Consider the following 15,657-nt stretch of genomic DNA (forward strand, 5'->3'; position numbering starts at 1 on the left):
ACACGGTTTCTTATACACCATAGATATGTTACTATCGTGTACTATTAGCACCTAGCTTCTGCGTGCACAGCGATTCTTACTCAAACTACCTCTACCTCACTCAGAGCAGATTCAACGCGAGGGTCCTGCGTGACGTCACAGCTCTGCTTTGCCACTGCGCACCTCTCTCGTGATCCCTACCTTGTATTCTACGTACCTTGGGTTTAAATGAGAAGTATTTTCACTATCAAAGATGAATTTTCTTGGTGGTAAGTAGTACTGGAGATATTTCTTGTTTTTTGAGTCTCACAGTACCAACAAGAATGAGTTTCTCCTTTAGCAACCCCCTGTGGGTAGGAGGGCAGTAGAATAACACCTACGGTATCCCCTGCCTGTTGTAAGAGGTGACTAAAAGGGGCCCCAGGGGCTCTTAACTTGAGAGTGCAGTTTGGCGACCACGCAGCCCTTACCTAAGTCCTGGCATTGCTTCCACTTACTTGTGCCAGGCTCCTCACTTTCATCTACCCTATCCAACCTCCTTCGGTCAACTCTTGCTCTTTTCTGTCCCCGATGGTATTAGCGCATTCGAGAGCTATGAAGTCTTTCATTTTCGTGCCAATCGTGGCCCTTGTCTTTCTTTGGCCAATATCTTCATTTTCAAAGTGTTGGATCCCTTTTTTTTCTCTTTGATTAGTTTTATATAGGGGATGGTTGCCTAGTTGTACTTTCTTAAAAACAATAATCACCACCACCACCACCACCATTCTCCTTTAGCAAATTGTCGGCTTATTTATTTATCAGTGCCTTTATACAGTGGCAAAGTTAGGGCTCGAGGCACTATCTTATACTTAACCACATAATAGAGGTGAAGCTTCCATGGTGTGAGAATTATTTAGTTTATTTTCCGGGTTGGACCGTGTTGTTTTTGTCTGTACATCACGTACAGTTGCCGACGTTTCAAATACATTGCAGTATTCTTTGTCAAGGTGACTAAAAAACCCCTACTCAGTCCGAGGTAGTCAGTCTCCCATGTAGCGTGATGTACAGACAAAAACAACACGGTTCAACCCGGAAAATAAACTAAATAACCACATAATAATTAAAATTGTAAATAAAATACTATGATAGCCTACTTAATATAATTAATAGAATTAAAAATGAATTTAAATGAATTACTAACTGAATTAATATTAAAACTAATTAATATTAAAAACTCTTAAAACTGACTAATCGTCAAGCATGCACACATTCATACTTCATGACCATTCAGTCAGCTGTCCTCAGCAGATGGTCTCACCAGGTGATCTTCAATCTTGATAATGAGGTAGTTTCTCTGACCTGAGCTGGCAGGGAATTCCATAATCTGGTGACGGTCACCACAAATGGTCTATTAATTTTATTTGTGCGGTGCACTGGAATAGAAAGAAAGTATCTCGAACGTGTATTTAAGTTGTGAAATGATGACAAAGAGGTGAATTTAAGATAAATATACAGTGGCCAGTTTTCAGCTAACACTCTAACACCATCATTGAAATGTGTAGCTGCCAACATTTATCAGGCTTCAGCCATGAGAGAGCCTGATAGTATGGGGTGATATGGACATCATACCTGATATTGTAAATACATCACAGGCAGGAATTCAGTGCTCATTGAAGTTAAGTGTTTTTCTTTTCTTGTCATGTCAACTAAAACAACGTCACAATAATCAAGAATAGGGAGAACCAACGTCTGTATTCATTTGGCCTTTAGCTCAAATAGAAATACATCCTTCTGCCTTTTAAGAGGGTGAAGCACTCCAAAAATCTTTTTACGGATTTCTGTCATGTGATCAGACCAATCAAGTGTTTCATTCATAATTACACTGAGATTTTAAACTGTTTTACTGTAGGATTCAGTAGGACAGGCCGGATTGCGACATTGTTTGAGCAGCTCAGTAATTTTCGTGATCCAGTTATGATTGCCTGAGTTTTTGTGGAGTTTAGTCTAAGAGAATTTTGTTGTACGTATATAGTGAGTCGTTAGAGGTCATTGTTAATATCTTGTATTGTTTCACCTAAGTCTGAAGTCTTGCAGTGTCGATAAATTTGAAGATCGTCAGCATAGAGATGGTGTGTGTTGTTTCCTATCACAGATTGTATGTCATTGATATAAATACAGAAAAGTAAGGGCCCTAGTATACTGCCCTGTGGGGCACCATTAAGTTTCAGTTTCCATTTAGAGGCCTTGTCGTTTACTGTTACATGCTGTTGACGGTTACTCAAATGAGAACTAAAAACTTAAGCGCAGCTGGGTTGAAATTTTTTCAGTTCCATTTTCTTTATCGCAATCTGAATTTCTATAGTGTCAATGGCACTACTGAAGTCAAGAAGGATAAGTATAGTGAGCAGTCGTTTGTCCACAGTGTTTCTAATGTCTTCAGTAACCTTCAAAAGTGCTGTTGCGATACTGTGACACTTCTTAAATCCAGATTTGCATAGGGTCCAAAAGAGCGACTGGAGTGGGGCATTGATGATGATGATGATGATGATGATGATGATGATGATGATGATGATGATGATGATGATGATGATGATTCCAGAACTTGCTTGTATACTAAACTTTCAAAGGCTTTAGAAAGCGCAGGGAGTATGGAAACGGACAGTAGTCAAAGGGTGGCTATGGGTCTAAACACTTAGATAACAGTATTATGTTAGGGAATGTTCCGTTTAGTAAACAGCAACTAAGTATGTGCATCAGTATAGGCAGGACAGCACCCATAATGTTATGTATAAAAGTAATAGGAATATCATCTACACCTGTCACCTTTGATTTAATCGAGAACCAAGCCTTTTTAACCTGATTTTCCGTGACACTGTGAAATGTGAATGGTGGATTGGCTGGAGGGGAGGACAGTAAGTTGGTGCAGTTAATTGGGGTAGGGTGAATATTTATTCTACTAAAGTAATCATTCAGTTTGTCAAGTGGAATTTCAGGATTTGTCTGTCTCTGTTGATGTTTTCCTATTCCCAGAGCTCTAAGTTGGTCCGATGTGCAATTAGAATTTAAGTTGTTAGCTAAATTCCAAAAATATCTACATTTCTATTTCTGATCAACTGCTTTGTGTAATTTTTTTAAGATGCGGTAACATTCAAAGTTTTACTTGATTAAAGTGAATCAATTATCAACTGTCACATTGTGGTTAGAACCTCTCATTGTTTTTGTGAGCTCCTTCTAAGGGACAGTCATTTATTGTCTGTGTCTTTGCCAAGGTATGGGGAAGCATCAATCATATTATTACATTCTTGTGTCACAGGTCATGATTATTTTAATCCCATATTTAGCAGGTTTATTTGCTAGGAACATACAAAACAGATATCTATCATGAAAAGCAAGGAGTTGTTCATCCACTGTAATGAATGAGCTTGGTCTGTAGTAGTTTTGGCATTTGATAACAAAATCATCCCATAATTCCCTGATAGCTGCAAATGGACTGGACTGCTTTCTTTCCTCATGAGTCAACTTATCATCAAACCTCAGACAGGAAATCAATAACTCAAATTGCTGGGAAGTCATGGCTGCTTTATATCTCAGGCTACAAAAATTACTGTCAAATAATACACAAGCTGATGAAAGGTTGTTCTTTAGGGGTGCTATCAAGCTTAGTATTCCAATTTAATTTTAATTTGGCAGTGCTCTTTGAATATTGATATTTTGATCTTTTTCTCAATTGTGTGGTTGTGAGAAATAAAGAAAATATTTTAAAGGGTTTAGTGGCATTTCGAGCACTACTGGTTTGGGATTCAATGTGATGAATAATATTTCTTTGAGGTGTACAGACTGTCTTCTTTCTTTTAGCAGTTACAGAGGACCAATGACGTCTGTCTTTACCCTGAAAATATATTTGTCTAGGCTAAATAATATAGTTCTTTTACTGAAAGATTGAGAAGCACTTTTGTCTGAATTTGAATTGACAAATAACAGTGCCGATGAGGAAGATGAAGAAACAATCCTTGGTCACTTCCTTGATCACAATAAAACATCGCTCCCTTCTTTGCCAGAATCTGGAAGATCTGGATCAATGATTGTAATTTGGTGCTCATCACTCTCATTGTCTGCAGGCTCAGTATCACCCTCTTCAACATTATTGGGTTCATCTTTACTTGTCAAGGTGTAAGTATTGCTCTCATACTCCATTTGCTCTAGCTCATGAAGAATTTTTATTACTTTATTTCCAAGCTTTGTGTCATTTGCAGTTATTAAATCTGAAATCTGGAATAGATTGGGCCAGCAAAGCTTGGAGTATATACAGGGTGAAGCGTAATTCGCGCACTCGGGCGTCGCAGCGCGACTCCTCACATGCCAGTAATAAAAAAATGTCTCTTACAAAATTTCATCTTGCGAGTATATCCGGCAGAAAAACGACGTTGAATATTAGCAATCTGGCAACACTGTAACCACATGTAGGGTAACTACCTCTGTCAGCATGCATAACTTGTATTGTACAGTTGGTGCAATGGGTAGAGTTTTGGGTTAGCATGCAGGAGGTCGAGTGGTCGATCCTGGGTTGAGGCGTATGTTTTTTATTTCGTAAATGTAGTCCAGGTGGTATGGTATCTGGCATCTTAATCGTCAACAGCGATTGCAGTGGGTCCTCTAGAAACCATTTGCACTTACATACTACGATCCTAGAAATGGACGAACAATCGTTTTCATTAGTCAGCTTTGAAAGGCGCCCTTTCCACGTCGTGGGCGTGAATTTATTCGCACCACTTCATCTACTAGATGTGAAACCTGTTTTCTTTGTACCCTCCTCCAATGGTCCCATAGATTAGTACCAACTATTATTCTTGCCTCGTTCAGGTCCATTACATTTCGTTAGGGCCTTACGTTTCCGTAGGCCTAGCAACGTGCTCTGCGAATAATGCCCAAACTGGGTTACAATTTGTATGTGTTATCACCATGGTCCCAATAATTCTGCCTTTCAACATTGCGTGTTGCGTCTGGTAACCGCATGCTGTTTAGTACGTATCTCAATGTATTATTATTATTATTATTATTATTATTATTATTATTATTATTATTATTATTATTATTATTATTATTATTATTATTATTATGTTGTAAATGTAGGATACATGTGACCTTAGAAACGATGTCTTACTGTATCACAGTAGGTAATGTCAGATGGAAATTAGCAAATAAAAGATGCGCCTCAACCCAGGATCGAACCATCGACCTCCTGCATGCCAACCAAAAACTCTACCCACTGCACCAACTGTACAGCACGACTGGGACGTGCTGACAGCGGTAGTTACCCTACATATGGTTACAGTGTTGCCAGATTGCTACTCTTTAACGTCCGTTTTCTACCGGATATACTCGCAAGACGAAATTTTGTAAGAGACATTTTTTTATTGCTGGCATGTGAGGAGTCGCGCTGCGACGCCCGAGTGCGCGAATTACGCTTCACCCTGTATAAAAGTAATGATAGGCCTGTAGCATAAGCATTACTGATCTTGTTAGATGTAATTAAATTACAAATATTCATTAAAGTTTTGACCTTCAGAAAGGCTGCAGCAGTTTTCTAGGCAGTAGGTGAAGTTTCTTCTAGGAAGTCATAAGCACAACATTCACTCATTAAAGCTAGGAAGGTACTTAGGAGATGGAAGCGCTTGTGTCCTTCTTGCACTTTCTGAGCAACAATAAAGAATTGACAGTTGCAAAAATTATGAACATTTATGTTGCAGGATAAAACTTATTCAATAATTACATCAGAACACATACTTAAAATCACTGACAGTCAACAACAAATAAAATAAAGTACTGTATAGTGGGGTACAGAAATGTGTAAGATCCCAAAAATATATTTAAGTGCATTAATCAGTGAGTATCTAGACTTCATTTCTTGTACTACAGTATTAGAAATGTTATAAATTGTCTTCTATTATTTTAGTAAAAAAAATGGATATATTTTCCTGTTTCTATATAGAGTCTAGTACAGTGATATTCAAACTTTTTGGTTGGCGTACCCCCAAAATCTAACAGTTTTACCTTTGTACCCCCATGGTACGAGTATATTGCGATTATACCAGAAAGAACAAATGATTGTTGTTGGATGCCAAATAATATTAGAGCCTAACTATAATAATCATCATCATCTTCTTCCTCAGCTTATCCCGCTAGCTCAGGGTCCCTGCATACACTGAGGCATGAACGAGTTATGGCCAGGGATTTAAGGTCGGGTGCCCTTCCTGACACCATGGGATTTTCAACTGAGAATACCACCCCAACAACACCAGGAATCAAACCACACTTGCAGGCAAGCAACTAAGCTGCTACACCACCCTGTTCCCCAATAATAACAATAATGTATTTTATACAATCGTCGCTGGGCAAAGCAAAACTCATAAATCCTTCGGAGTAAAGTTTACAGAAGAAGCCCAAAACTGAGTAGTCAGTAATGGCCAGAGAACTGTTCCTGGCATTTCCGCTGCTTATTGATAGCCCCATTATTCGGCAGTTGTCTCTTCCCTTCTCAGGTACGCAGTAAACCTTCACGAGATAGATGGAGAAATATGGTTTTCTCCTGAGTGAAATTAAGAGGGTTTCATTGCCTAGCAACGATATACTTGTATTTACATATATACATACAAATATAATTATTTATTAATGCAACAATTACTATTGTACTATATACACTTCCTCCCCTTCTTTCCTGGCTGTATATGTAACCATAAAACGGGCACTCCCGAGCTCACTCAGGGTTGGCTCGTCTGACATGGAGAGAGTATGTCTGACGTTCTTATACCAGATCTAATGGCACTTAACTATTCCTTAAAGCAGCCTCAGCAGTTTGTTTCCATGTTGCCTTAGGGCGCCCTCTTCCCCTCTTCGGTTCTGTACTAAATGGTGTTCATTTCTTCTTCTGACATGACCATAGCAGTGGAGTTGTTTTTCATCCGTCTTGTCGCTGATGGGCACAACTTTAAATAAATATTGTTATTTGCTTTACGTCCCACTAACTACTTTTAAAGGTTTTTGGAGACGTCGGGGTGTTGGAATTTAGTCCTGCAGGAGTTCTTTTACATCCCAGTAAATCTACTGACACACGGCTGATGTATTTGAGCACCTTCAAATACCACTGGACTGAGCCTGAATCGAACCTGCCAAGTTGGGGTCAGAAGGCCAGCACCTCAACCGTCTGAGCAACTCAGCCTGGCGCACAACTTTAAAGAATCCTTGCACATGTTCATTGCACACTTTGTCATGCAGAGGGACTCCCATCGACCATCGCAACATCCACATTTCCGTGACATGCATTCGCTGGTCATGTACTATATATATTGTTACTGAAAAAATTGAAGTGAATTAGTGGATTTTGAAACAAAAAATTTTAAAAGACCAATGCAGCATGAGTAAGCATTTTTACATTCCTAGTCATTGGGAGGTACAACCTGATGCACATTTTAAAATGAATAATCCAGAAAAGGGACTCTGTGTAGAGGTAGACAGAAACACTAAATCTGGTTCCATGGCTAAATGGTTAGCGTGCTGGCTGTTGGTCACAGGGGTCCTGGGTTCGATTCCCGGCAGGGTTGGGAATTTTAACCATAATCGGTTAATTCCGCTGGCACGGAGCTGCGTGTATGTGTCGTCTTCATCATCATCATGATGCGCGAGTCAAATCAAAAGACCTGCATCTGGCGAGCTGAACTTGTCTTCGGACACTCCTGGCACTAAAAGCCATACGCCATTTCATTTCAAAACAAGATTTTATTGACAATGAGCGGGATCAATTCTTTTCTGAACTTTTCACTGAAGACAGAAGCTATGATAAATTTGCGTACTCCTTGAGACAACCCGGCGTACCACACTTTGAATACCACTGGTCTAGTATATCGTATCTCTCTGAATTTAAGTGAAATTAAAGCAGTTTTATTTGTTACCTGTGCACCTAGTTTCTTCAAGTTTTGTGAATACAATGAAAGCAATGAAGCTGGTACTGTGGTGCCACCAAGCATTTACTCTGCAAGTCTCTGTGTACAAACTACTGTATAAATGTCTTTATGACCCTCAAACAACACAGCCAGTACCCTTTGAATCTCTTGCTGTGAAATAATTTAATGTTCAGTCTTATTGCTGTACCAAGTATAAATATTAAATAGTAACCATGTGCATTTGAGAGGTGCATGAGGCTTTCAGTACACCAACAACTGAGAGGAAAACAAATCTGTACAGTTTTCAGAAAGTTAACAAGAACATGTTTGTGCTCTTTGGATAAAATAACCAAAATTATATGGTGTGTGTACACGCTTTCACAATTGTGCTGTTAAATACATATAGTGATAAATGTGTGTTAAAAACAAATTAATACCTTTCTATGTGATGAACATCTGCTTTGAAATCCCCATTTGAACATCTGGAAGAGAGTCAATAAATCAGAAAGGGACAGAAGGAACTTTGTAGTTTTTAGTTCCAGATATTGAACAGTTGTAGCGAGTGTTCACAATTGGTATTCAGCATGGTACAGTATGGGCTGTAATGATTGTAAGAGTCTGAAATTTCATAGATATTCTAACTAAGCAATGCACTCACGAATTATGCCACAAAAATTATTAGTTCCAAGTTGTGCCACCAGGCAAAAATATGGCTATAAGCAATGATAGGGTCACAGAAAAAAGGCAGGAAAGATCAAACACATCATAACAGTGGTTCTGGGAGGTTTATTAGCATTTATGGTTACAAACATTGTTCAATATGGCCTCCGAACTCAGCAACATGCTGCATCCGTAACATGGCATGGTCAACAGTTGCCCGCAGCATATCAGGTGAAATCAGAATGACATGTCGTCGTATGCTAGCCTTTAGATCAGGCAGAAACCGGACATGTCCCTGATAGACATGATCTTTCAAATATCCCCACAACCAGAAGTCACATGAATTTAGGCCAGGGGACATCGAAGGCCACACATCTGGAAAATGCCTAGAGATAATGTAATCATTACTGAAGGTTTCTTGAATAAATTCTTTCAGCTGACGAGCGATATGTTGTGTTTCCCCATCTTGCATGAAAATAACAGTGTGGTTACAGTTGCATTCCTGTAAAGATGAAATCATGTTTTGCACAAGGAGGTCCATATAATGTGCAAATGTCACTGTATACCTAACAGTCCCGTGAAGGGTCATCTCCTCAAAGAAAAACAGACCGAGAATTAAGGAGCTTGTAAAACCACACCAAACAGTCACGTAAGATGAATGCAATGGTTGCTCCTGCACAATGTTTGGAGGAGTCAAACCTCATATGCGACAGTTCTGTGCATTCACTGCACCCTCTGGAGTAAAATGCACCTTTTCAGTCCACAGAATATTCCCCGGCCACATGTTGTCCACTTCCACTTCTGCCAGCAACCAAAGGGCAAAATCACGGTGTTGTGCAACATCTTGGGGTTTCAATTTGTGAACAGTATGAAGTTTGTCCTCCTCTGCGAACCATGTGACCTTACAGCTTATAAATCTCATGTTTATTCCGTATTGGCTCAGCACAACTAAGGTTAAGTTATGAGTAGGTTCCCACCTTCCAATACTTATCAATTTCTATATAATAGGCTTATTAATTACATAATATAAACCATATAATCTCTAGTACATGTTTCGTTCCGATTATGGAACATCTTCAGCTAAAATTTGATAAAATGGCAAGACAATTAAAATACATTGATGTTTTAACCAACATGAATGAACTTTATCTCATCATCATTATCATATGTTTTAATCTTCGAGCCATTTTATCATATCTTTTAGCTTTTGTATCATCATAACATCAATGTATTTTAATTGTCTTGCCATTTTATCAAATTTTAGCTGAAGATGTTCCATAATCGGAACGAAACATGTACTAGAGATTATATGGTTTATATTATGTAATTAATAAGCCTATTATATAGAAATTGATAAGTATTGGAAGGTGGGAACCTACTCATAACTTAACCTTAGCCATGTGACCTTGCCGCGGTGGGGAGGCTTGCGTGTCCCAATGATGCAGATAGCTGAGCCGCAGGTGCAACCATATCGGATGGGTATCTGTTGAGAGACCAAACTAATGAATGGTTCATCGAAAGGGCGGTAGCAGCCTTTCGGTAGTTGCAAGGGCGGCAGTCTGGATGATTGATTGATACGGCCTTGTAATAATACTCAACATGGCTTAGCTGTGTTGATACTGCTACACGGCTGAAAGCAACGGGAAACTACAGCCGTAACTAACTCCCGAGGACATGCAGCTCTCTCTGTATGAATGATGTACTGATGATGGCTTCCTCCCGGGTAAAATATTCCGGAGGTAAACTAGTCCCCCATTCGGATCTCCGGGTGGGGACTACACGAGAGGGGGCGATCATCAGGAAGATGGATACTGACATTCTGCGAGTCGGAGCGTGGAATGTTAGAAGTTTGAATCGTTGTGGTAGGTTAGAGAATCTGAAAAGGGAGATGGATAGGCTAAAGTTAGATGTAGTTGGCATAAGTGAAGTACGTTGGCAGGAAGAACAAGATTTTTGGTCAGGCGACTACCGAATTATCAACACAAAATCAAACAGAGGAACTGCAGGAGTTGGTTTAATAATGAATAAGAAAATAGGGCAGCGGGTAAGCTACTACGACCAGCATAGTGAAAGAATTATTGTCGTCAAGATAGACACCAAACCAATGCCCACCACAATAGTGCAGGTCTATATGCCTACTAGTTCAGCGGATGATGAAGAAATCGAAAGAATATATGAGGAGATAGAAGATTTAATACAATATGTAAAAGGTGACGAGAATCTAATTGTGATGGGAGACTGGAATGCAGTGGTAGGCCAAGGAAGAGAAGGTAGTACAGTAGGAGAATTTGGATTGGGACGAAGGAACGAAAGAGGAAGTCGTCTGGTTGAATTCTGCACTGATCATAATTTAGTCCTTGCCAATACTTTGTTCAAACACCACAAACGACGGCTGTATACGTGGACGAGACCTGGAGACACTGGAAGGTATCAAATAGACTTCATTATGATTAGGCAGAGATTCAGAAACCAGGTGTTGGATTGCAAAACTTTCCCAGGAGCAGACGTGGACTCTGACCACAACTTGTTGGTCATGAAATGCCATCTGAAGTTGAAGAAATTGAAGAAAGGAAAGAATGCAAAAAGATGGGATCTAGACAAGTTGAAAGAAAAGAATGTGAGGGATTGTTTCAAGGAACATGTTGCACAAGGACTAAATGAAAAGGCTGAAGGAAACACTATAGAGGAAGAGTGGAGAGTCATGAAAAATGAAGTCAGTAGGGCTGCTGAAGAAATGTTAGGAAGGAAGAAAAGATCAACTAAGAATCAGTGGATAACTCAGGAGATACTAGACCTGATTGATGAACGACGAAAATACAAGAATGCGAGAAATGAAGAGGGCAGAAAAGAATACAGGCGATTAAAGAATGAAGTGGATAGAAAGTGCAAGGCAGCTAAGGAAGAATGGCTGAAGGAGAAATGCAAGGATGTCGAAGGCTGTATGGTCATGGGAAAGGTAGATGCTGCATACAGGAAAATCAAGGAAACCTTTGGAGAAAGGAAATCTAGGTGTATGAATATTAAGAGCTCAGATGGAAAACCACTTCTAGGGAAAGAAGACAAAGCAGAAAGATGGCAGGAGCATATCCAACAGTTGTATCAAGGTAAAGATGTAGATAATTTGGTTCTGGAACATGAAGAGGCTGTTGATGTTGATGAAAAGGGAGACCCAATTTTGAGGTCAGAGTTTGACAGAGCTGTGAGTGACCTCAATAGGAACAAGGCACCTGGAATTGATGACATTCCCTCTGAATTACTGACTGCCTTAGGAGAAACCAGCATGGCAAGGTTATTTCATTTAGTCTGCAAGATGTATGTGACAGGAGAAGTCCCATCCGATTTTCAGCAGAATGTGGTTATACCTATTCCCAAGAAAGCCGGTGCTGACAGGTGTGAAAACTACCGCACCATTAGTTTAGTATCTCATGCCTGCAAAATTTTAACACGTATTATTTACAGAAGAATGGAAAAACAAGTTGAAGCTGAGTTGGGAGAAGATCAATTTGGCTTCAGAAGAAATGTAGGAACACGTGAAGCTATCCTGACTTTACGTCTGATCTTAGAGGATCGAATCAAGAAGGACAAGCCCACGTACATGGCATTCGTAGATCTAGAAAAGGCATTCGATAATGTTGATTGGACCAAGCTATTTATGATTTTGAAGATGATAGGGATCAGATTCCGGGAACGAAGAATTATCTACAATCTGTATAAAAATCAGTCTGCAGTGATAAGAATCGAGGGCTTTGAAAAAGAAGCAGCAATCCAGAAAGGAGTGAGGCAAGGCTGCAGTTTGTCCCCTCTCCTTTTCAATGTTTACATAGAACAGGCAGTAAAGGAAATCAAAGAGAAATTTGGAAAGGGAATCACAGTCCAAGGAGAGGAAATCAAAACCTTGAGATTTGCCGATGATATTGTTATTTTATCTGAGACTGCAGAAGATCTCGAGAAGTTGCTGAATGATATGGATGAAGTCTTGGGTAAGGAGTACAAGATGAAAATAAATAAGTCCAAAACAAAAGTAATGGAGTGCAGTCGAACGAAGGCAGGTGATGCAGGAAATATTAGATTAGGAAATGAAGTCTTAAAGGAAGTAGATGAATATTGTTACTTGGGTAGTAAAATAACTAACGATGGCAGAAGTAAGGAGGACATAAAATGCAGACTAGCACAAGCAAGGAAGAGCTTTCTTAAGAAAAGAAATTTGCTCACTTCAAACATTGATATCGGAATTAGAAAGATGTTTTTGAAGACTTTCGTGTGGAGCGTGGCATTGTATGGAAGTGAAACATGGACGATAACTGGCTCAGAAAGAAAGAGAATAGAAGCTTTTGAAATGTGGTGTTACAGAAGAATGCTGAAGGTGAGATGGATAGATCGAATCACGAATGAAGAGATACTGAATCGAATTGGTGAGAGGAGATCGATTTGGCTAAATTTGACGAGAAGAAGAGATAGAATGATAGGACACATCTTAAGACACCCAGGACTTGTTCAGTTGGTTTTTGAAGGAAGTGTAGGGGGTAAGAACGGTAGGGGTAGACCAAGATATGAATATGACAAGCAGATTAGAGCAGATGTAGGATGCAATAGTTACGTAGAAATGAAAAGGTTAGCACAGGATAGGGTGGCATGGAGAGCTGCATCAAACCAGTCTATGGACTGATGACTCAAACAACATGAAGTTTGTAGGGATACAAGCGTAAAATGCACTGCAAAATCTAGTGAACTGTTGAACGGGGTAGCGACAATTCACATGACACACCTTGAGCACTCGTTACAGAATTGGGAGAATGTGCTGCACGGTCTGCTACAGCTACAGCAACTTCATAAATAACATCCATGGGGATGGGCCGCTGTCCTCTCCCTGGTGCGACATCTAATTAACCTGTTTCCTTGAATTTCTTAATCATTTTAATCAGCCCATTACTTGTCATGTGACCTCTTCTCTGCTGTTTCTGTTGATGATGATGATGCTTGTTGTTTAAAGGGACCTAACATCTGGGTCAACAGTCCCTAATGGTACGAAATGAGACAAAATGTAATGACAATTTAAAAGTCCGAAAACATCCCCTGACCAGAATTCAAAACATGATGACGAAGAATGAATGGATGAATATGAATTTTAAACAATCAGTGGATCCAACCTGCAATGCCCCACATTCCCAGAAACTAGCATAAAAAAACAGTATTACTGACCAAGGGACTGCTTCTAAAGCACAATCCTGAATCGATGATGCTTGTTGTCTAAAGATGTCCAAAATCTAGGTCATCATCCCCTCATAATGGTATTTATTGCTAGTAAAGTAGAACCATGGTATTTGTTATGTTGTGGTACTAATCAAAAGTAGCATAGACTTGAGGTATTCCACACATTATGTTACTACTCACAGATAATGTAATACAATGTAATGCAGACCTATGGTGTTTGTCACATTGCAGTGCCACTTACAAGCAACGCAAAACTATGGTGTTCCACACACAGGTGTACTTATCACAGGGACTCGTACTATCCTGTGGTGTTCCTCACATAATGGTACTTATTACAGGCAACATAAGCCCATGGTGTTCCGCATGTTGTGGTACTAATCACGGGTACTGTAAAACCCATCCTGATTCACACACTGTTGCTACTAATCACAAACCTATTGTTTACCTAACATAGTGGTACTACTTGCAAGTAAAGGCAACCCATGGTGTTCTCTGTGTGATGGTACAAATAACAAGTAGTCTCATGGTCCTAATTCGATCATCCCTTGGTCTCCCCTTTTAGTCGTCTCTTACGACAGACAGGGAATACCATGGGTTTATTTTTCGTCTGTGTCCCCCACCCACAGTGGGTTGTGTGTTTTGTCCACGAAAGCTACTTTATTTCACTCAAGTCCACCGGCAAGCCGGTTAGGAATCCCCTATCCGCCACCTGGGATGCACCACGTGGGAGTATTATTTCTCCCCCTGCTACGCCAGTGTAATAGGTTCATGGCTGTTTCTGTCAGCAATATTTCCACAATGCAGAGTTGCTATTGCTGCCATTCTAAACAAAAAAAAATTCACTAGTAGTGCACGGTCTCTCTTCCCAATAGGCATTACTTGTCGCACAGGGAAGTTTAACTTTCTTACGTTACAACAAAGATTCACTTCACAGAAGGAATCAACATGCATCACAAAGCAACAACCAAGGAACTGACACAATGCATTTCCACCGGAAGAAGAACATTCTGATGCCAGAGTTACAGAATACTGCACGTTCTGACCGCTTAAAGCACCTTATCTCCGCCTGGTGGCAAAACTTGGAACTAATAATTTTTGTGGCATAATTCATGAGCGCATTGCTTAGTTAGCACATGTACAAAATTTCAGACTCCTACAATCATTATAGCCCATGCTGTACCGCGCTGAATACCATAACTTTAATAGTGGACACCCACTATGAATTGAGAGGATGATCGTGGGTATTTTACTGAAGTATGAGCCCTTACATTAGGAATAATTATTCACAATTTATACAAACTAGAGTTGCTACATACTGTGTACATATAATTTTTAATATTTTTATAATTTGTTTTACGTCTAACCAACACAGATAAGTCTTGGTGATGGTGGGATAGGATAGGATTAGGAGTGGGAAGGAAGCAACCATAGCATTAATTAAGGTGCATCCCCAGCATTTTCCTGGCATTAAAATGGGAAACCCCAGAAAAACCATCTTCAGAGTTGCTGACAGTGGGATTCAAAACCACTTTCTCCCAAATGCAAGCTGATAGGTACATGACCCAAACTGCGCAGCCAGTAGCTCAGTACTTATAAATTTATCCTGTGCAAGATGCACTAATAGTGTTAATAATATCTGTATTTATTAATTTGTTTATTTATAGAAATTACCTTACTGTGCGACAGGCTTCGGCAGCTGGATTTTTATTTTCATAGAAATTACCTTACTCTAAAATGAAATGCTGTTCGTTTCCAACTTTCTATTATGTTATCTTTTGTGTATTTAATGCTTTCATAGCTTAGAGTCAATTGAAGCTCTAAGATACAATACTTTAGTTCTTCAATATTATTAATAACACTTACTATTTCATTAGAAGATACAGGTAGAGTA

General features: G+C 39.5%; 1 protein-coding gene across 1 annotated transcript in view; it reads right to left on the reverse strand.

The window, feature by feature from the left end:
* Positions 1-15,657, reverse strand: part of PsGEF (Protostome-specific GEF) — a 603,069-nt gene that overhangs the window by 191,095 nt on the left and 396,317 nt on the right. The window lies entirely within an intron of this gene.

Source organism: Anabrus simplex, chromosome 1 (assembly GCF_040414725.1).
Source record: "Anabrus simplex isolate iqAnaSimp1 chromosome 1, ASM4041472v1, whole genome shotgun sequence".
In the NCBI taxonomy this organism is placed as follows: Eukaryota; Metazoa; Arthropoda; class Insecta; order Orthoptera; family Tettigoniidae; genus Anabrus; species Anabrus simplex.